Genomic DNA, 24,844 nt, shown 5'->3' with positions numbered 1-24,844 from the left:
TCCTCCTCGCTTAAATAATAATGTGAGTTCACTAATATGCATTACTTCATTTTTGACAAAAATTTTGAAATCAATATTAAAGGTGGTGACAATGGAAAACTACTGCACAACAATCTTCCAAACTTTACAACTCTTTTGTAAAAAATGCTTTACAACGCTACTGTTTTAAAAAAGGAATAATTAATATATATAATTAGGTTTGCTAAAAAAAAGTTGTACACGTCAAAATGAAATTTTCAGACAGCAATATTGTACTTTAAGTCGAAAAACATGCTTATAGCTTTTCCAGTAAACTTGGAGATATACAATGATTATATATATATATATATATATATATATATATATATATATATATATATATATATATATATATATATATATATATATATATATATATATATATATATATATATATATATATATATATATATATATATATATATATATATATATATATATTTATAATAGGGTGGTCCCGAATTCATGGTAGAAATTTTGAAGTTAGATACCGGACTTTGTAACAATCATTATTGTTCAGGAATGTATGGACGCAAGTGAAGCGATGAGGCTGAAACAGGAGAAATAAAAAGAAAGAGATATTTAGTTATCGGTTGGTTGCGTTGCCGGCAGAGGGCAGTGGATGTCTAACCACCGTTCAACTTGATGCATCTCAGAAAAGGAAAGCCCCATTCTCAATTATGCTAATTTCTACGATGGGAGACTTTGCGTATGTCGAAAACTCAGACATGCATTGCATGTACGGCAGTGCAAATGATAACGGCAGAGTTGCGCTACGAATGTATCACGCGCAGTTTTCAGATCGACGAATGCCGGCTCACAGAATTTTTCAGCTGCTACATCGTGAACTTCGCGAAACTGGTTTTTTCTACTTCACCAGACATGAAACTGGTCGTCGAACAACTGTACGCAGTCCAAGCCTGGAAGAAAGCATCTTGAACATTGTGGCTGATAGACACGAGTTCGTACAAAAGCTGTTGTTCATCATGTAGGTCTGAGTCATCAGACAGTTTGTAGAATATTAAATTAAAATCGCTTTCTCCCCTTCCATTTTCAGTGAGTACAAGCTTTGAATCCGGCAGATAATCCTCTCCGCCTGAGCTTTTCAGTGGGTGGTACAGCAATGGGCGCTGCAGCCGTACTTTATACTTCATGTACTATTTACAGATGAGGCGACGCTTACACGCGAAAGTGTGACTTTAATACGCGCAATTCCCATGTGTAGAGTAACCGAGAATCCACATGCAACGCGACCACATGCGCATTAACAATGATTCTGTATAAATGTGTGGGCTGGTTTTGTCAACGACTTCTTGATTGCCCCATTCTTACTACCGACGTGACTTAATGGCGAATATTATCTTATTTTTCTAGAACATGTGTTGCCAGAACTACTGCAGGATGTTCCGATCGAGATTCGTCACCGCATGTGGTTTCAGCATGATGATGCGCCAGCCCACTTCAGTTGCTCGAATATCTGAAAGGGCTGCACGTGTGTGTGAAATAACTGGCATCTTTGAACGTGCGCGCCAATGGCACCACCGACGCTGTCAAGCACGTATGGTCACTGGTGAACGCAATTTTGACAAGTTATTGTAAACATTACTCTTGTCAACGACGCTTTCAATAAAAAAATATGTCTTTTCCGTTTGTCTCTTTTTTTTTGTGTGTTGGCGCCTAACTGTCTCACTTGCGTCCGTACAATAAATGATACGTAATCCTTTACAATAAATGATTGTTACAATGTCCTGCACCTACCATTAAAATTTGTACCAAGAATTTAGAACCACCCTGTATAAATATTAAGGATTATATCTATAAAAATTCCTTAAAATACTTAATTGCAAAAAAATAAATTACATTCTTCAAATATTTAATAATATTATTCTAATAACTTCAATTCAAAAATCTACAGATAATTAATTAATTAATTATCTGTAATTAATTGATTAATTTTGAAAAACACACAAAATAATTTTTTTAAATAATATTTTATCCTTCCGAGTACCAATCCACTTCCTGCATAAAATATAAAATTCGATAAAATCCTCTCTTCACTATATTAGTTGAAAAATGGTAAATAAGTTAAATTCAAAAGTAAATGCTTTATGTTTTAACTAATATTAAAGGATTTAATGAAAATTCAAAGCATTTGATTCGAGTAAAATTTTCACCTAATTAATAAAAAACAATTCTAGAATGTTCATTTCATTGCAACAAAAATTAAAAAATATGCAAAAAAATGTTAAAATGTAATAAAAAATATGTTATCTACTTTTAGATGGTTTGCATATGATTATTTATGCATAAGGATCAATTAAGATTTATGATTTACAATTAATTGGCGCTTACAAATGAAGATAATTCTAATCTCGTAAATTTTTTATTCTTCAAAAATATTAAATATATACTCCTGTAAGGTTAAAAAAATTATTCAGAATGTTATTATACTGTATAAAAGCACTAAAATGCTCATAACTGTTTAACATTTACGTGTAAAACAAAAATTTAATTACAAGCTGAAAAGTAGAACTAAAATGATTTAAATACAGGGTATCTGCTCACCTGGAAAGTCATGAGAAATCGTGGGAAGTCATGAATTTCGGTATTGAGCAAAATTTGTCATGATATGTCATAATTTTTACAATGTTTTACAAAAAGAAAAAAAAATCATAGAAATTCATGGATTTAGGTCGCCGAAAAATCTATTTTTTAAAATGGAATTTACCCCCCCCCCCCCAAATTTCATGGTGTTCCTAATATCTGAATTTGTAACAAAATCCCCACTCACAGTCGTATTTTATTAAAATATAAAATGTTTTATCATGTTCTTTAAAATTTATGGCGTTCTTTTAAAAAATGAGAGAAAAAACATCCTTTCTAGAGCTAATTATCTTTTGAAGTTCTGTGATTTCAGTATTTTTGTTATTTTTTATTTTATCAATTTCAAATTGTAGCTGAAGCAAGCCAGTCATTGGCGAATTTTTTTTATTCCAAAATGATAATAGAAAAATCAGGAGTATTTCTTTCCTTTCCGATGAACAAGAAAAATATCTTTAGAATATAATTCTGCAAAAAATTATTTGCTTTTATATTTTTTTCAGCTATTTTATTGTTTCAACTCTTTCAATTATCTGTTTTTTTTTAAAATTTAATATCTATAAATATAAAGATGCAGAGTATAACAGCTTTGGTTGTACCTATCATTTCAATTAGTGTTATTATAATGCTATTTTAAATTTATTGTTGTGTTTTTGTGGGAGAAAACAGTAGCTTCATGAAGTCATGAAAAATTCTTGGAACTAGTCATGAATTTGAAAATCTAAAATGTAGCAGATACCCTACCCTGTTGTAGAAAAAGGACTAGACAGCCTAATTTTGAAAATACGTTTTCACTTACTTCATTTATATCAACTGTCAAAAAATGAAAGAATGGGAATATTTTAAATACGGGCTCTTTTTTTCTTCATTTTATTATTAATCATAATTTAAGATCATAGTGCAATCATACATAGCTAGCTATACACAATTCATTCATACAAAAAATTTCATAACCGAATTAGGCAAAACTTTTTACATATTAGATTTAAAAATCACAGATATTAGAAAAGTGCAATAATTAAATTTATATAGAACCAAAAGAATACAAACAATACATTTCAATACAAACTATAGATGTTCACATACTTGATTTTTTATTCTGTTAAAAGATAGAACAAGTGTGGAATTTCGATAACTAATTCTTACAGTTCAAAAAAAAATAGATTTTAAAAAAAATATTTTTCCTTTTTTTTTATTTGAAGGTTCATATGCTTTGTTTATAGTTGATTATGTGAATTAAGTAAGAATACGAGTTATTGAAAATGAAATAAAAAACATTCCTAACGAAGTATTATATTAGTAAAATGTGCAGAATATATTATTTGTAAGCTATTATAAAAAAAAGCAAAATATAGTTACAGTCGTTTAGATCAGGGGTTTCCAACTTACATGAGGTCGGGGGCCACAATTAAAAACACAAATCAAATGGCGGGCCGCAACTTTATCAAAAGTTTTTGTAGTAGCTTTTATGTTTGAAGGAACATTAAATATTACTGTCAGAGTTTTACCAAGTTGTATAAAACAAAAGTATTGAATGACGAATTAAAATAAGAAGTAAATTTTTAAAAAGATTTAATTGTTATTAATAATATTTTTAAAAATATTAAATAAATAATATTTCGGGCTACAATAACTTTAATGTGCTCCTATGTATTAAACAATTAATGTGCAACAGATATCTAATTGTTAAGGTATTAAAACTTACATAGTAGCACACAAAATATTCAATGAGAAAATTGAGGTTTTGTCGGATGCAACCACCAGAGAATAGATATTTACATTTTAAATTTAAAATTTACAAATGTGTGTGTAAATATTCTCCTACAAAATGGGTGGTTTCAAAAAGTTAAATCGGAGAATTTCTTCGAGAAAATTTCTGATACGCACATGCTAAATTATATTCACAAAATACAAAAAAAGTGAAGTAAAAAAGACAAACATACACGATTATGTTTGTATTTGAATAAATTTTTTCCTGAACGCAAAACCTGAAAAATAAATTTCTTTGCACCGTTGGTATGTTAAATTTTACAGAAACGAAGAAATTAGGTTTTTATTAACGAGAAATGTATTTTAAACCCATGTAGAATTTTTACGAAAATTGTCCGAACTGAAAATGACAACTAATATATTTTAGTTCGCGGGCCACAAAAAAATGCTTCGCGGGCCGGATGCTGCCCCCGGGCCGCCAGTTGGAAACCCCTGGTTTAGATCGATCCTTTTGTTTAGACATAACCATTCAGTTTGTGCAAGAATTAAATATCCTTTTCTAATATTTTTGGTGACTTCTTCAATATCTGAACTTAATTGTAAAAACACCTAATGTTGTCTGCACTTATTAATTAGCATATTTGAGGTCAACCTCTCGAACCATTAAGATTGAGTCATACGTGAAGATCCAATCATTAGATCAAACGTTATACAGCAGTGGTTTCCAACTGGCGGACCGGGGGCCGCATCCGGCCCGCGAACAAAAATATATTAGTTGTCATTTTTTGCTGACAATTTTCGTAAAAAATCTATACGGATTTAAAATACTATTCTCGTTAATAAAAACCTAATTTCTTCGTTTCTGTGAAATTTAACATACCAACGGTGCAAAGAAAATTATTTCTCAGGTTTTGCATCCAGGAGAATATTTATTCAAATACAAAAATAATTTTTCTGTGTTGCTCTTTTTTTTTTTATTTAATTTTTTGCATTTTGTGAATATAATTTTGCGTGTGATAATTTAACATGAATATAATTTAGCATTAACTGTGTATCAGAAATTTTCTCGAAGAAATTCTCCGATTTAACTTTTTGAAACCGCTCATTTAGGACGAAAATACTTACACACACATTTGTACATTTTAAATGTAAATATCTATTCTCAGGTGGTTGCGGCAGACAAACCTCAATTTTCTCATTGAACATTTTGTGTGCTACTATGCAAGTCTTAATACCAACCTTTTTAAAGTTTTATATCTTAATAATTAGATATCTGTTGCACATAAATTGTTTAATACATGGGTGCACGCACATTGAAGTTATTGTAGCCCGAACTTTTTAATATGCAATTAAATATTTTTAAAAATCTACTTCTTATTTTAATTTGTAATTCTTATTTATTTTAATTTGTAATTCTTTTGTTGTGTGCAACTTGGTAAAAATCTGACAGTTATATTTAATGTTCCTACAAACATAAGAGAGTCCTACATAAAATTTTGATAAAGTTGCGGCCCGCCATTTGATTTGTGTTTTTAATTGCGGACCCCGGCCTCATGTAAGTTGGAAACCCCTGGTCTACAGCATATGAAAGCGCCAATCATTTTACATGTCTGATAAAAAAAATAAAAAAAATTGCGAAACCGCATGTGCCCCTACTGATCTTGGTTCGGTGAGTTTCTTGCACTCTCACGTTCAACTCTGCTGTATTTTGTAAAATATTCTCAATTTCAGTTTCCACCTTCTGAAATCGAACCGAAAAATCTCTCAATCGTTCTATAGTGGCTAATATTATCAAGAAAAAAGTTCTTTGTCAGGAACTAGTTATTTTATCATGATCATGTAATGTCTTAGAAAATTATTTTGCATTTTATTAATGTATATAGTGCTTAAGAGTGCTTAAATAGTACTTTGAAGGTGCTTATTTTTAGTTGAAAGATTTGGTTTCGCACCCTGCGATAGCTTCACGTCATCAGATTAACAAATCAAGTTTTAACAAATTCATTCCATCAAATTAAAGCAAACACTCTATTTAGAATCATTTGGCATAATGCTCGAGATCAACTTATGCTAGTCGAAATTTAACACCATCGAGAGATCCCTTTAAAGAGATCCAAAAAACTTTTTTTCCACAGCATCTGTATTAAAGCTTCCCAGTACTGATGCCCTATATCTTCGTGCATGTAATACCTATTAAAATTGCATCAATTAACATATTACATATAATATGTCTATAATTAAAATTAGGCATCATTGGTATCAATAATAATATGGCGGTTTTTTTACATTTCTCCACAACTAATTAATGGCATTTCTCTATTAATTTTGCTTAATTGTTCATAAAAAATATAGTCCCGCAGTGGACTGATCGTTAAGACAAGGTTCCCAGTAGATCACCGAAGTAGAGCATCACTGCCTGCGGTCAGTGTGCGTAGGGTATTGGTACTCGTTAAACTGTTCTACCGTAAAGTGCTCGACTTCGCGTGCAGGTCGTCGGGCTACCGAAGCGGGGTACCATCCCGTCTGCAGAGGATCAAAATTGTGATGGCATGCCTTCGGATCATCCTGAGGGATGTTTCCCAGACAGTCGCCAGTAGCCCAGTGTGCAGCTCTATTGCGACGTAAATGAACTACAACAACATAAAATATATAGCTTATTTTATTAATTTCATTTAGTTCTTACTACCGGAATTTTTGGTTTTAGTGCACCGTTTATTTTGTTTTATTTAAATTTGTACAAATTACCAAAATTAACCTTCTTTGGAGTCGATAATAGTATGGCGATTTTTCACCAATCCCTTTAAAGAACAAGTACCTTTTCTTACGACAAACTTTTTTTTAAAATTTCAATTAGAACCTATTACCAAGTGCGTCATGGCATCGTTCCTGTCAATAATAGTATGGCAATTCTTTATGCCTTTCCTATATAAATTAGTACTATTTCTCCAGTAATTTTGCTTTTCAATGCATATTTTTCATTTTAATTACTATTGATTTTAAATTATTTAGTTACATAGATTCACGTTTTAAAAACATAGCAATAAATAAAATAAACATGAATTAAATTTTGAACTTGTAGTTTATTATTCAAGGTTTAAAAAAAAAACTCATTTCGGCCATTTCTTTTTTAACGCTATCACTTGTAAAATTTAAACTTTTTTGAAAAAAAGTGGGCTAAAAATTATTTTGAATGTTACTCTTTTACCTATTAGCAAAATGGGTCTTTAGTTTGGATTTCATGGTGTCCGCACTTTTCAACTGCAATAATCACTGTGCGCATACAGGGGTCTGTTTAGAAGAAATTTGAGTCCGTTAACGGACCCTTCACAAAATATCTTTTCATAAAAACGAACCCTTCACAAAATATCTTTTCATAAAAACGGACCCTTCACAAAATGATTGTTCTTTTAATCGGACCCTTCACAAATTCGTTTATCTTCATTATTGTTTTGTTAATCGAATAAACCCTTTCCAGGGCAGAAAACAAGAAAGATGGATGTAAACTAATTAATTTTTGTCTCCGGCAGACGATTCTTCCATTATTCGTTCGGAATTAATATTCTGCGTTCAGCAGTATAGGCTAAATACGAAATATTTGTATGTTGCATCTCTAATTTAGAAGCAGCTGTTTATTTTTGAAAATTTAATTTTTTTATTATAATTTTACAGTGCCGAGCATAATCTTGCATCTATTTACAATTTAAAAACTCATTGAAAAAGTTTTTTGCAATAACCGGACCCTATTTGCACAAATTCATAAAAAGGGACCCTGGTTGAAAGAATGTGAGTAATTTTTTCCCTATTTCACGAAAAACGGACCTTTCACAAAATGTCTGGACAGACCCCTGGCATGCGTTGCTATGGCGACTGCTGCTGTTTGATAATTTTTTTTAGAATTCTTTTTTCACTTTTAATTTTGTTATGCATTAAGTTGGTCAGTTTATTTTTGAGATATGGGACCAGAGAGATCCCATAAATACTTTTTGAGTTGTGAATAAAAAATAATTTTTATCTTGAACGATATTTTTTGTTTTTATTGTTTTAATTAAGAGTCAGAAATTCTAACCTACAGTTCAAATAGGATCGTTTTCAATACTAACTCAGATGGATAGGTTTACGATTTTCTAGCATAGTCTAACGTATTAAAACAATATTTTAACTTTGTGGTTTCCAGGTCAAAAGTTCGTTAAAAGATTTTTATAAATTAAACTTTTTTTTCGTCTCTTTTTTTAATAAAGTTGGCTGGAACTAATGGCATTCCTTTAAGCAGTGCGAACCGTACTTTTTTTGAGCTGGCTAAGAAAACATTTTTTAAGTGCTTGCGCTGGCAAACGATTTACTACAAAATTTGAGAGCGAAATTCAAGCCTTTTACTTTTTCTGTCGCTCTTAAAAATTTTAGCTAAATTTCGACTAACTATTTATTACAATTGGCCAATATTTGGAAATAGAATTCGGACTTGTGAGTCTCTGTTACAAAAGTTATCATAAATATTTTTTTGACCCTAAATTATTTTGGCGAACGGACGAAGGAAAATTTATCATTGGCTGACGATTTTATATCATGGTCTAACGTTTGAAGGCCATTTTCAAACTTTCAAAGCAAATGTTAGCTGAAACTTGTTTTTGCAATTTTGTTTCTAGATTAAAGAAAATATTTGTTGAGCTAACAGTTACGTTCATTGACCTAAGGTTTTGAAGGCAAAATTTAAAATTGTTTTATCAAAGTTAAAATATATATAAAATTTGTTTTGGTTATATTTTTAAGCGATTTAGCATAGAAAAGTTTTGCGACTTAAGCGATTTAGGTAAGAAAAAAAATTTGTTTGGCTAACGTGGACAACGATTTGGCTATAGTAGGCTAGAGTTTATAGCAATTATTCAAACTTGTAATTTCAATGTTATGCTTAACTTGTGACGAACGAAAATGTTTGCCCGAATTATGTATAACTGCAATTCTCTTCTATAGGCCAACGTGTTACCCAATTCAGAAGTCAAGGGAACTTCTGGATCAAGTATTAGAAGAAATTTGCCTTCGTGGAGGACTTTTTTAAGGGAACTAACCCGCATTTGCGTTACATAAAGAGGAAGACCACGAGAATCTCCCACTGTTAGCCTCACGGCAAGGGGACTCTAACCCATGATCCGTCTACCACTGAGGATATTTCTCGTCAGCACTGTGGTCCTTGCAAGCTGGATGCGGAATTCGTATCTACCATCCATTACCGGGGTTCGAACCCGGTTCACCTCATTGGAAATCCTTGTCTTCTGGATTGGGTTCAAAATTACAATGCTACGGAGTTGAACATTAGTAATCGTAAACCAAAAATTAGGTCGGCTGTTCAACGACGGATATAAGAAGGGGAAACGTTTTGTAGGGATAATGGTTTTCAACAATAGTCTTAAGTTTGGTGACAAAATTCAAACACGCGATTTCTATGTAAAACACTACTTTTTTCGCCCATAACATTTTATTGGTGATTGGGCTATCTAACATTTTAAGAACGAACGATTTCCTATATTGGGCAAACATTTGTTAAAATTCAATGTTGAAATAAAACTGCTTTCGATATCTTGAAAATTCAAAAGTAAGCAAATTTTAAATATATCTGTTTTCATAATAGTGAAGCAACACCATAAAAAATTTTAAACATTATATCTTATTAAGTTTTTTTAATGAACATACCATATCTGTCTACTGTCACTGCCATTAGTTGGACTATTATTATTATTTTATTATTATTTTTAAGTGATGAAATTTTCCGAAACCTTACAGCTATTACATTTTTTTGTTTTGATTTGGCCTGCAGTTTCCTATTATGGGTTAGTTACGGGTTAGTATTATGCGTTATAAAAACGAAGGTCAAACTTGCAGTTTCTAAATCATAAACTAACTAAAACTTGATTCTGTCATGACTTTTTTGGCGAGTGGGCTACCAGAAAATTCTCTAGATTTCTCACAATGCGCTCTTATTTGGAGTAAAAATGAATTTTTCTAAATCAAAAGTAAGCTAAAAATTTATTTAACATAACTCCTTGATCTAACAAAAAATTTTTATTGGACTACTGATTTCATATAATGGCCTAGAAATTGGTAATTTCGTACAAACAATTTTGATGGGCTAACATAGAACTAACGTTTTTATGTAATACTTGAACTCTTAAAAGAAATATCAAACTTGCGGCTTTTAGATCATAAATTAGCTTTCATTGTTTCATTATGTAATTTATAAATTGTTTTAGCCTTCTTTCGGTGTTTAACTAACGAAAATACTTGCTGGACTAACGTTTGGTAGAACAATTTAAATTTGTGCTTTCTTGTTCGAAAGTTAGCACCCAGGCTCTTTCTAATACAATACCACAATAAATTCTTTAAAAAAAATTATTTACCATGGGCTACGTATGTAAAAAAATTGCATTGGTTTTAAGTCAAACGGTTATTAAAACTTGATTTTGCTCTAGTTTTATTTAGTTTGATGGTTCAGCACTATTTATCAGGACTAACGTGTGCTAAAAAATCTATTCAGTAGCCTAACGTCTGAAGGCAAAATTAAAATTCTCTAACTCAAAAGTTAGATTTGACCTTTTTTGGTCGGTAGGCTTACAAGAGTATTTTATTAGGTTAACGATTTATTACTACGGGCTAATCATTGAAGACAAAATTTTAATACTTCTTATTTTATGCTATGAATTAACTAAAACTTGTTTTTCTTAGTGTGCTAATTTTGGTTATCAGAGGTATGGGAGTGTAAGTGCTTCATTTAATTATATTTTTTTCCCTATCAAATAAAAAATTCTTATTGACATTGTATAAATTAACAGTGGTTATTTCTATTTATATGTTTCTTTAGAAATGTTGATAATTTCATTTGGAATCTTATTCTTTCTTGCATTTTACAGGAGAGTTTGTATTGGTCTTCGTGAAGAGTCATGGCATTGACTTCACTGGTATTTTGTGATGCACCACTAGTTCTGGTAAGAATTTTACTATGCTTCAGCAATTGTAGGATCTTCAAATATACAGTGTACTTCAAAATAAATATAGCAATTACGAACGGCTCTAACTATTTAATGAAAAAAAATTTATCGATAAACTTTACACAAAATATAGAAGTAACTTCAAATTTTTGTATACTTGCGTCACAGATTTTCTATAGAACTTCAATTGGTCACACGGACAAAATCTAGGCCAGGAGTCCCCAACCCTATGCCCGCGGGCACTATGGCGCCCGTCGATCGATCTAGGTGCGCCCGCTGCTTGTGCCCAACGATAAAATAATTCCATTTTCCCTTAAAATGCTATACAAATACATACTGAAGTACGCTGGCTCACTAAAGGCAAAGTACTTGATAGATTTCTACATTTAATTGAAGAAATAAAAAATTATATTTCAACCGAAAATCAAATATTTTTAGAGCTAAGAGATCCTCTTTGCCTCGCAGATTTATCTCTCCTGACCGACATAATGGAAAAACTAAATAATTTAAACTTGGAGCTGCAGGGAAAGGACAGACATATAGCAAGAATGACAGGGGCTATAAACTCATTCAGAGATAAGTTATTTTTGTGTATATCTCATTTGAAAATGAAGTTTCTTGTGTATTTTCCAAACATGAAAAAATGATAGGTGACAGTGAAATTGGCTTAGCAACGCTTCAAGAACAATTTAAAAAGCGCTTTCAACAATTTAATATAATCGAGCCTTTGATCACCTTTTTTGTAAATCCTTTTATTAACCAAATAAACATACCGTAATAGCAACATACATTTCAGAATTTCTTCAAGTAAGGCGAGAAGAAGGGGAGATCGAAGTTTTGGATCTTCAGGATGATATTATCCTCAAAACTATTGTATCAGATGAGAAATTCTGTAATATAGTTGACAGAAATAAATTCCATTCTTAAAAGGAACAGCGTGGTGCGTTGCGACTCAAAGAATTCTAATCAACGGTGTGATTAAGAAATTTTAATGGGACAAAGGGCATAAAATTGTAAGTTACAAGTCACAAAACATCACAAAATAAAGCATTAATACAATCAGTGAGAAAACAAAACTTAAGTGGGGGGAATTTTAAACCTACATGTTATCGGTTCGAGAGATGGAGTTAAACTAACTTAGAACTGCTCTATTTGAGTCTCTTTAGTGTTTATAGAAGGCGTTTCTAGTGAACTGGAGTGTGCTTTGATGTACCGTCCTTTATTTATGTGTGAGACTTCTTGAGAATACCATCTGAATTTACTGATAAGGGTTGGGAGACTTAACTTTGTGCAAAAATGCACTTAATTTTTAGTACGGTAAGTACCGATTTTCCTGTTTTGACTATATTTTCAAAATTTTCTCCAGAAAAAAAAATACCCTCAAACATAACTTTAACACTTACTTGATTCTTGTATATCCTCAACTTTCATTCTTTGGGGATCTTACCGGCATGGTGCTTAGCTTTTTCAAAAAGTGCTTTTCGATTTTCGTTTCTTAAAAGCCCGTAAAAGTGCTTTTTTCATTGGGTGTATTTAAAAAGTGCTTAATTTTTCCCTTTTCAAAAATGGGATTTTTTTCCTTTACCATGTCTCTTTTCACCACGTATAACAAAAGCGTGCTTTTCACATTGTTCTATTCAACGTTTTCACAATTCATTCAACCACAATCTATTTCGGCTTACCGTCGTCCATACCTTGAGAAAGCACCAATCATTTTACATGTTTGATGAAATACTCGCGAAACCGCATGTGCGCCTACTCATCTGGATTTGGTGAGATTCTTACACTCTCATGTGCTATTGCATTTTGCAAGATAATCTCAATTTCAGACTTCATTTTCCACCCTCTGATATTGAACTGGAAAATCTCGCAATCATAATGGCTAATATAATCAAGAAAAGAGTTTTTTGTCAGAAAACTAGTTATTTTATCCTGATCATGTAAAATCTTTCAAAATTATTTTGCCTTTTGTTAGTGTATATAGTGCTTAAAAATATTTTTGAGTGCTTAAAAAGTACTTAAAAGGTGCTTATTTTTTGTTGAAAGATTTGGCTACGAACTCTGACCGGCTTTCGCTAATCCACTTGTACAAACAATTTATTTTAAGTGAGATCAGTAGATGTACAGATTCAGTAATTTATGACAGTGATGCATAGTTACCGACTCCTTATTTCTTTTTATTCATTGAAGAACGTGGAAACTTAAGTATGCTATCAAATTAGAGATTAAACGAACATTGGGCCACTATTCTACATTCGGTAAAGCTCTTTTTTTTTTGGGTGGGGGGGAGGATGATTTGAATAGATTTAACAAAGAATACTCTAAAATTATGTGTTTTTATACACCATGGAAATACTTTTTACATATATTTTTTAATTTCTAAAATTTGTTCATTTAATTTCTTAAATGCAAATGGAAAAGCGAAATTTGAAGGATTCAAACTAGATTAATTTATATAGAATCATGAGCTTTGTATTGCTGATTTTTTTAAAAATATATTCAGACAAGGTAATTTCGTCGTCTTTTCAACACTTTTTTGTTTAAGAATTGAGAACCTTTTTTTTAATCCTGCTTTTGTTGTTTTTTATGTTTTAATTATAGCGCAGCATTTTAACACAGCATTTTCAATTTTTTTCCTGTTAGATAAGACAGATAACAAGTAATGCAGGAAATTGTGATTCTCAAACTTTAAGTTAAATTTCAGAACTAATAACTTTTTTTCTGTTTCTTTCTTACATGATAGAAAAGAATGTCTTGCTTTTTCTTTTTTTCAGATTAATAATTTTGGGTCTCCCTTGCATGTCAGAATAGTTTTTTTAAGATCTTAGTTGAAAGTGATAATTTAAATGAATTTCACCTCATTATTTAACATTCTTATGATGCAATCCTTAAAACGTATAAATCGTTTTTAGGAAAATAAAGCTATCGAATATTTTTTACTGTCATCCATTTATAATTTATATCTGTTGATTAAAAATTTTATATTTTTCATAATCCACTTTAAACTGAAAAGTTTTTAAAAAAAAAATATGTAAATAATGCAACAAAAGATTACATTATTTTATGATACAATTTTTGCGCAGAAAATTATATTGCTTTACTTTCTTTCCACATCATTATTATGCAAAGAATAAATTTCAATTAAAAAAATAATACATCCTGTTAATAATACGTAATGTAATCTTTTCCTGTTAAAACTATAAACCATATGAAGCAAATATTTCTTAAAATTAAACCCATACAAAGATACTAAAGATTGGAAAAAATTTTATTCACAATAATGCTGATAAACTGTACAAAAATAAAGATTTTTGTACTATATTAAAAAATGCAATACACATAAATAAAAATGAAAATATTATCCTTTTTATGAATGACAATCCACTGTTCTGGCAGCTTCTTTTCAAAATTTCATGTAAAATCTTCATAATCTTTAATTTTTTCATCAGCAGACCATTGCTTAAATTCTTCTTCCCTTCTTTATTCAAGAGCAATAATTCTTTCTTCTGTTGCTTTTCTTTTTGGGGGCCTTAATTCCTTAGTTAAGTAATGATGAGGTAAATTTGGAAAAATAGAGGAGAAGGCATCAGAAGTTAAGTCTGTGCTCTTTCGTGGTACAACAAGTATCGAGCCATCTGCTCGTACTGCTTTATGTTCTCTTTCAATAAAGCGTTCTTCAAAGTTTTTGAGACAGATAACTGTAGAATCACTAGCTGGAAAGTCTTTTCGATGAGGGAGTTTCTCCCATTGATTCCTTCATTCTAAATCTTTTGGGAAACTAGTGATAATTGTATATGCGTCTCCTTCGTAACTAGAACGGTACCCAGGTACACAGCATGATCGTGGCATCTGCAAAAGAAATACATATAGCACGTTCCATTAATTTACGAAAAAATAAATATCTAATTTGAGATGAATTTAAGAAACAAATAAAAAATAATAAAAAAACTCAATTTTATATACTTCTAATTGAAAAGGCATCTAAAATTATAAATTAAATCTCATCATTATAATCTCATATTATAATTCAATATATTTATAAACAGTTTTAACAAATTCATAACATATGGGTCAAGCTAACGCTTGAAAAGTAAGAAATAAAAAAAAAGTATATGAAACAGATTCAAAATATCATGGCAAAATAGCCACATAATTTGTTTTAAAATAGTCACTTTCTGTAACTAAAATGGTGAAAAAATATCTTATTGCTTTTCATACTTATTTCATGTAAAATTATGAGCAAAACTAGTTCCAGTAATAGCTTTTATAGTCAGTGATATCTTTTCTTGGTGAGATTTATTTATTACAAGTAAAAAAATAAATTTTAAAGATTTTTTACTTATTTATTGTAAAAACAACAATAACAGAATTACTGTTATTTAATTAAAATTACGGCTTAATGTCTGTTAATTTTTTACACAGACAATTACACCTATGGATATTAGTGTAGTAGATAATATCACTTGATAGCATGTAAGGCATAAAATAATTGAAGAAAAAAATTTTACAAGTTGACTAAGTTTAAAAAAAATTTACGGCTTCATGCGCATAATGTTTTGAAATAAACTAAAGATGCAAAGTAATATTAAACCTATATTTAAAAATTTAGCAAAAATATATAAAGTCATAGCACATCATAAAATAATATGCTATGTTTAATCTATTGAAATTAGTTTTTATTATTTTCATTAAAAAATTATTTTATTGTTTTCACTGTCATTTATAGTACAATCATATGTGTTAGTCTTCATAAAATGTATATATAAATTTCAAAAATATTTGCTAGTAAAACAAAATTAAAACTATATGTATTTCTAGTTTTGCTTTATTGTGTATTTAAATTATTTGAAGTACTAGAAACAGTTTCTTTATTGTTTTTTAATGTTATTAAAAAAATGTCAGGTAATGAAAAGAAAAGCAAAACAATAATATAAGATTTATGTTTACAAAATGCTTCAAACCAAAACTAATATGCAAATCAAAATAAAGCTGCTTAAAATTTTAAATGTAGATAAAATTAGGTTTTAAGTTAGTAAAATCAGAAAATTTATTAATTTTTGAAAACTGGAAATAGACTAATTAAGAAATAATTAAACAGCAATTGGTTTGATGTTTAAAACACTTTTATGCACATTGATAAATACTTGCTTTTTATTTTAGAAGTTACGTAATAAGAAAATACTCAATAGAAAATACTTAAAAATTAAATAATACCTGATGTTTATATAATGTTTCAAACCAAACCAAATGGAAAATCTGAACTAAAACTACAGTATAATTTTAAGAACATAAATTAAAATTTTGTATGTATGAGTAATCTGTGTTTCAAGAATTTAAAATTAGAAAAATTATACTAATAATTCAAAATTGAAAACAAAAATATATAAAAACAATTGTTTTTATATGCATGTGTAAAAAATTAAATTTATAGGTACCAGACCTTAGTAAATATTTATGGATCAAGCATTGCCTACTATACATACCTGGTAACAAATAAAACTATTTAATAAAAGATACTTAATAATAAAATATGACTTCATCTTTGCTTAATGTACTTAATCAAATTAAAGCTGCAAAGAATTTTTAAAAATTTGAATTAAACAAGAAACTATAACAATTAGACACTAATGAAAATTTAAATTAAAAATTCAAACATTTAATATTTTATACATATAATTTATATAAATCAATTGAGAGATACTTATGTAAATATTATTAATATTTATTCATTACTATGTTAAATGTCAAATAATTATAAAAAAATCAACTTAATACTAAAACTGCAAACCAAAATAAAGATGCTATAATTTTAAAAACGCATATTAAGTCTTAAAGGAAGGTATAAAAATGATATCTTCTCAAAATTTAAATCTGAAAACTAATTATTCAAGACTGGAATTAGAAGAATAAGAAAATTTATAAAAAAATTATTTTAGCTTATATGTAAATGGATAAGTATTATTGCTTGATCTTCAATATTGCATGCAAGATTAGTAAAACAGTATGACATAAAATCTCATGTTTATGTTTCAAAGCAGAACTATTTTTTATTAACATAACTATTTGTCATTGATATGTAGATAAATAAGATATTCAACCGAAATGTACTGTAAATTTTGTTTGTACTTAATATATTACAAACAATTAATTATACAATATGGAAAATATTGTAAAAATAAGAATTACAGGCTTTTTACATCAAATAAGAGAAAAATGCAATATAACATCGAATAATCCAATATTTATACGATGTAAAGCTAAAAAATAGATTTAATGTAATCTAAAGTAATTTAACTAATCTCAATTACTATGAAATCTATAAAATATCTATCTAATAAATCATATTAGCAACTTTTATACAAAATAAACAGATGGAGTTAGCATTTTAGTAACTTGAAAAAGGAATGAACAATTTATTTAGAATAAAATCTAGAAGGGTAAACAAACCAGTGAAGGAACAACCTTTTAAAAATTCTTATTAATTTCAAAATTCGTAATTTTAGTTAATTGACAGTGTCAACATATTTGTTACTAATTGCAAATTATGTAAACGAAAATGTAGAGACCTTGCATAATATTGTTTTAAAGTTTTGGAGGTTCAAATAACAAGTAGTAAGAAGACCAAGTGAAGGAACAGCTCTTATCAGTGACTGAACACCCAGTAAAGGAACACTTAATTTTGGTTATTTTTTAATGCTCTTTATGAATTTATAAGCCATACAAATATTGAAAAACAAGCCCATTCTTGAAATTATAGCTTATAAATACTTGGAAAATGCTAACTTTTTTATGTAATCATGAATTGAAAGTTAAAGTGTGAACATATTAACACATACCTTTCACTCACTGGTACTCGTAAATCTATGCCAAGTAAAGGAACATGACTGTTCCCTCACTAGTTAGAAGTTTTTTTCTTCGTATTTTTAACATACTTTTGATGCGGAACATCACTAAAGGCATAAGAAAATTAAAGTTTATTATTTATTTTCATTAACTTAGAAAAAAAAACAATAAAGGAACACTTGTTCCTTCACTGGTTTTTCATCGTTTGGTGATCCAGTGAATAAACACCCCCTTATCTCAGTACTTTATTATGCTATGATGCTTAAAAAAATGAAACGCAACTTCAATAACTATATTTTGAATTCTCTTTTTCACAGTGAGAAAAATAAAACTACTACATGCAATTAATTCCACTTCAAACATATAAATACAAACACTCCCCTTATAATTTTTTCAAAGAAAGAAGGTGTTGCAGAGATAATAATAAATTCAAAACTTTTTCCAGAGAAGTCTATTTGACCAGGTAATCCGAAACATTGCTAGATGATTACTGTTTGGCAGTAAGCTATCGTTACCAATCAGTCTAAAGAAAAACTTTCAAATTCATATTTTTAATCAATATATATGAAATGTTCCTTCACTGGGTAGTGTTCCTTCACTGGTTGGTTTACCCTACGTAACAAAGAATAATTTTTTTCGATAAGTTACTCATTGTTACAGGGTGTGATTATAATTAATAAGCTTTTAATTTAAACATTAAATTTGATTTAAACAACACAATCTCTCTAATACATTAGAAGAAACATTTAAATGTATTTAAATAAGATAAAGTGAACTTACTTCTCAAAAGGTTTGCTTTTCAAAGATGAACACTTTTCAAATAGGTCGCTTCCAATCGGTTTAAATGACTACCTCAGTCCGCTGTCTTTCTTTTCGACCTTCGTCTACTTAAAATCTAACCCCCCAGAGAGTGACATCACAACTAGAGAGTAGAAACAATATTTCGGCTGGAACACCCTATCTCGGAGGCTTTGAGCTAAACCGCAGTTGCGTTACATGGAGAGAAAGACCGCGAGTACCTCCCACGGTTAGCCTTACGGCAAGGGGACTCTAACCCATGATCCGTGTACCGCTGAGGATATTTAACGTCAGCACTGTGACTGGGGCAAGCTGGATGCGGAATTCATATCGCCTGGGTTCGCATTATTGGAAAACGAACGCTCTGTCTCCTGAGCAATCACGACTCGTGATTTTCTCATTTTATTTTATTTTGAACCCATCGTTGAACAGCCGTAGCCTTGTAATTTTGAACCCAATCCAGAAGACAAGTGAACTCCTGGATCGGTACCCCCGTAGGTATGGATTTGTTATAGGAACATGGAGGACTTTAAGACTCGACATATTTAACGTGCATCAGTCACCATATACTACCATTTTCATTAATTCATTCTTCAGCTGGCGAGGATTGAACCCGCGACCTCTTGGACATCAGGCCAGCACCCTACCGACCAGGCTTTCCCGATGTTTACACTGGCCAGGATAGCCTGGTACTCCCGGTATAGTAAATGGTTACTGCTATACGTTAAATCTGCCGGGTCACAAAGACCTCCATGTTCCCATAACAAATCATACCCCTAGGGATACTGATCCAGAAGTTTCTTTGTCTTCTGGATTGGGCTTAAAATTATAAGGCTACTGAGTTGAACATTAGTAGTCGTCAAAACAAAATTGGGCAGGCTGTTCAACGACTGTTTTATAATTATAATATAACATTTAACGTTTACGCAATTCGTTCGACTACGATCCATTTCGACTTACCGTCAGTCTGCCAATCATTTTACACGTTTGATAAAATATTTGCTTGTCCGCATATGCGTATGCTGAGCTGAATTCGATGGGAAGGATTCTCGTACTCTCATGTATAACGGCCTTTTGAAAGAGATTCTCAATTTCAGAATTTTCAGGCTTCATTTTCCGACCTCTGAAATTGAATCGAAAAATTCTCTCATTTTTACTGATCACTGGGATTAAATAAACATAGCCATTTTTTCTCCCAATAGCAAAGGAAAAAATTTTTTCTCTTGTTAATTTCATCGTTGATGAAGTGCTGTCGTCTTCCTCACTGGCAAGCTAAATGGCCTTCTCGCGCTCATTATGTATAGATCAGTACCATAATCCTTGACTCTGACATGGGGATCATTCACTAATTACGTATTTTGATGGTTATCCCCAGAGCAATCAAGAAATACAAAACTTTATTGCCTCTAAATTCCCGTCTTGTATTTATTCCTTAATTTAATAAAGATAAAAATTGATTGAGATTTTTAGTTACAATATTTTTATCTGAGGGACCATCCACCTATAATTTACCACACTTAAAAAAAAATTCTTGCATTTAATTAATTTTTTTATTATTTTTTGTTGTTGTATTAATACTTTTAAAAAATTTCAGTGCTCTTAATTTGGTTTATGAAAAAACTCAATAATACTTAAAGCAGGGGTCTGTTTAGAAGAAATTTGGGTCCGTTAACGGACCCTTCACAAAATATCTTTTTATAAAAACGGACCTTTCACAAAATATTTTAACTTAAAAACGGACCCTTCACAAAATGATTTTTTTTTTAATCGGACCCTTCACAAATTTGTTTATCTTCATTATTATTTTGTTAATCGAATAAACCCTTCCCAGGGCAGAAAACAAGAAAGATGAATGTAAACGAATGATGTTTTGTCTTCGGCAGACGATTCTTCCATTATTAGGCCGAAATGAATATTCTGCGTTCAGCAGCAAAGGCTAAATACCAAATATTTGCATGTTGCATCTCTAATTTAGAAGCAGCAATTGCTGTTTATTTTTGAAAATTTTAATTTTTTTTATTATAATTTTACAGTGCCGAGCATAATCTTGTATCTATTAACAATTTAAAAACTCCTTGAAAAAGTTATTTGCAATAACCGGACCCTATTTGCACAAATTCATAAAAGCGGACCCTGGTTGAAAGAATGTGAGTAATTTTTTCACAATTTCACGAAAAACGGACCTTTTACAAAATGTCTGGACAGACCCCTGCTTAAAGGCAAGATTTAAAAAAGTATGGATTGTTTTCCGCAGCATGTCCTTATTTAGAATTTGTGCAATTAAACCCTACATTCAATCAATAAATCAATCAATTAAAAAAGTATGAAGTTAGGGGCTTTCACTATTTTAAATGCAGCAGAAAATCTTATGTTATTCCAAAAAACTCTAAATTCATTTCTTCATTATTTGATTTAAAAACAATTGAGATAAAAAAATTCAATCATCTCAAGTTTGTTAAATATTATGAATTTAGGGGCCATATAATAATTTACTCCTGACAAAAATGTTTTGTTTCAAAACTCGTTTATTTACATTTCAAAATTATTATTTTTTAATCATTACATGAGAGAAGTGCTTAAACCAAGTAACAAATTTTAATAAAAATTATTAGGGGTCATACTCTAATCTACATTTGTAATACCAATTTATTTAAATTTTCTTAATTTGCTTAATTCTTTACTTATCTCTATAAATTCGATATAATCAATAACATAATCTTGTCAATGTTTTGTTGAATATGCTTTTATAAATAACTTATATTTAAATCTAAAAAATACACTTGTGATCCTTTATGAATAATAGTTAAATTAATTATAATTTTTAATAAATTTCTTTACCTTATTAAATAAAGTAATTAGTACTGATTTAAGAAATATAATGGGTCGCTCAATATTAAATATGCTTAAAATTGGGAATTAGTTTTTTTTATGATGGCAAATGTAATCAAGAAAAGAGTTCTTTGTTAGAAACTAACTATTTAATCATGATCACATGAAGTTCTTGAAAATTATTTTGCATTTTGTTAATGCATATAAGAGGAACTTCCAACAATAGGAAGAGAAAATTTTTATTAGTGCTCATATCCTAATTATGATATTTTTTAAAGTGCTCACAAATATTTTTTGAGCACTTAAAAAGTGCTTATTTTTTGTTGAATTTGGCTACGTACTCTGGTTTTAGCACATGAAAATCGATGATTAGATCAAAATCATTAAGGGTGGACTCTTTTTAATTTTTCGCACTCTACATGCCATGTACACTTAATTTTTAAAAAAATTTTATTAAAACAATAAAAACTTTTTAAGGTCATTAATGCTAATTTCACCCTTTGCGTATTTCGTCAGATCTCGAAAATATTTTAAATCCAACAAAAATTTTACCCACATTAAAAAAAGGGTTAGATTCAAAACACATTTTCACTGACCAAGAAAACACAAAACCACAAACGTAGGCGCAATGCGAGAAATCGTTAGACCACACGACAAAAAGTTCTGTCTAAAACAGTGGTTCCCAACCTTTTGTCGACCATCGCCCCCCTCTTGGGGTTGGCTGACACATATCGCCCCTCTCTCTTTTTGCTCAAAAAACCATTCATTGTTGCTCGTGAGCAACCAAACACTGAATATATGCAATGTTATTTGATTTTAATTTAAATTGTAATGCAAATAAGGAGGCACATTTATCCTGTCATTTTTATTAATTAAAAAAAATTGTGCATCTTTTTTTTTCAAAAAGAAATGATATTTAAAACGGAATAGTCAAAACAAAAGTAAATTTTTTTAAATTCAAATTTTAATGTAATCAAGAAAAAGTTAAAACGTTAACAACTAAAATTTGCGAAAAAAATGAAGATTGAGAAAGTACATTTTTACCACTTCAATGACTGCCCTGTGCTTGGTGTATTTCAAGTTAAAGCTTGAATGTCAGGTTTTGTGCTCCTCAGATTTAAACGCGGGTCTCCTTTGAAGCAAATATCCAACCTTTCTCTTTGCATTGTGAGTAGCTGGAAGACAGAACTAAATCCTGTCTCTACTAAATATGTTGACGGGAACGAGATAAGAAGCGGCTCAATTTGTTTCCACAATTGTGGATAAGTGTCCATAAGCTTTACCCAAGCTAACTTGTAACTGTATTTTTTAAAGACGACTTTAGCCTCACAGTCATACTTCAAATCTAAAATCTCAGTCTACAAAGAGGAAGTGAGCTTATCCACAACTTCAAAAGAGAAAGGATCGAAAATCCAATCCGGAATTTCTAATTTCATTAAATCTTTAAATCTTGATTCCATAACTGATCAAGGTGATCAGTAAAAATTAAGATTTTATTTTCGAGAATCTCGATATCTGCCATTGAGCACTTTTTAATAGTTGGAAGTTGCATTAGCTCTTTGCGACCAATGTTTGACTTGTAGATATCAAGCTTGGCGATGAATGAAGATATGATTCCCTTAGCCTTGATAATGTTCATTTCATTTCCTTGAAGTTTTACGTTTATTTCCTTTATTTTTTCAAGACTATGAGTGAGGTACGCAGTTTCCAACTTGCGTTACTTCAAACTCTCACTTAAAACAGGATCAGTGGGGTCGAGAAACTCAGTAACCGAATCCAGCAATTCGAAGAAACGGCTCAGTTTCCTTTTGAAAGCCATCTCACAGCTGTATGTAGGAGCAGAAATTCGAAATCTTCATCATTTTCATGCAAAGTTCTCGGAACAAACGGTTATTAGGAGAATTAGCTTTTGTTTTATTGATGCCGGAAATAACCAATTTTTCGCAGCCAAAAGTTGACGATGAATGACATAATGAATGGTGAGATACTTTCTTTTTTAAGGTGACCAGAATCTGACAACCAGACATGGTTGGAGCACCATCTGTTACACAAGCACATTTGTGAGGGGAATTTCTTTTACCTCAAAATAATCTTTGACCAATTTAAAAATCGACGATCCTTTTGTATCTGTGTTCAAAGTTCTTGTAAACAACATTTCCTCGTTAATCTCCTTACTCTCATTTATGAATCTCACGTAAGCAAAAACAGCTTTGTTATCTATCACAGTTGATTCATCAGTCCGCAACGCAAATTTACCTTCTTTCAGAAATTTGATGAGTTTTGATTCAACGTCGGCGGCCATCTCATCAATACGCCTGGAAACAGTATTATTGCTCAGAGGAACAGAGTGACTTATCAGATTTCCGCCTGCGATACCAAAACGTATGACGAAAACGATCCTGCACTTGAATTTTTTTCCAATTTTTAACTATCATAATTCTTTGTCTACACCAGAACCATAGGTTTCATATATATTTTCAATTTCAATCTCAAACAGCATTTATTATTAATATTATTAGCAATTTTTATCTTTTGAGTACTCGTCGCCCCCTGATTGCCCCCCTAAGGATTATCGCCCCCTTGAGAAGCTCTATCGCCCATTTCGGGGCGATCGCCCCCAGGTTGGGAACCACTGGTCTAAAACAAGTTTTAACATATTTATGATCTAGAAAGAAAGGTTTGAGTTTAACCTCCTTATAATTTTTCTCTTCAAATAAAATTTCTGGCCGCAGCTGTCAACTGGTAGGCTCCTTAAGGATCAAGTACAGGGCTGCTGTTATTATTATCTAACCTCCTTATTTTGAAACAACAAAACTATTTGTTAAATATGAATAAAAATATGTCTTAGCCCATTAACCGACCAAACAACCACGTGTTTTAATTTTTCTCAGAACATTAACATCTAGTGAGCGATTGTCAGCCTGTGAAAAAATTTTTGTTATTGCAAGCGCCAAAAAGGTTACGACCCAAAACATCCTGTATCCAACTTCTAATAAATTGATTATTTTGGTTAATTAAAAGTTTTTATTTGAAAGTAACATTTGAAATTATACGTTATCCTAGCAGTTCAC

At 30.5% G+C, this 24,844-nt stretch overlaps 1 protein-coding gene across 1 annotated transcript in view; it reads left to right on the top strand.

The window, feature by feature from the left end:
* LOC147809925 (coatomer subunit gamma-1-like) overlaps positions 1-24,844 on the top strand; it is a 104,529-nt gene that overhangs the window by 6,875 nt on the left and 72,810 nt on the right. Inside the window, exon 3 of the mRNA XM_087164665.1 lies at positions 11,226-11,300. The gene's annotated coding sequence lies outside the window, so the exon portion shown is untranslated. The remainder of the gene's footprint in view (positions 1-11,225; positions 11,301-24,844) is intronic.

Source organism: Parasteatoda tepidariorum, chromosome 5, assembly GCF_982258835.1.
Source record: "Parasteatoda tepidariorum strain Cologne lab strain chromosome 5, Ptep-v5.0, whole genome shotgun sequence".
Lineage (NCBI taxonomy): Eukaryota > Metazoa > Arthropoda > Arachnida > Araneae > Theridiidae > Parasteatoda > Parasteatoda tepidariorum.
Note: the sequence above shows the minus strand (reverse complement) of the source record. Positions and strands in the feature narration are given on the sequence as shown.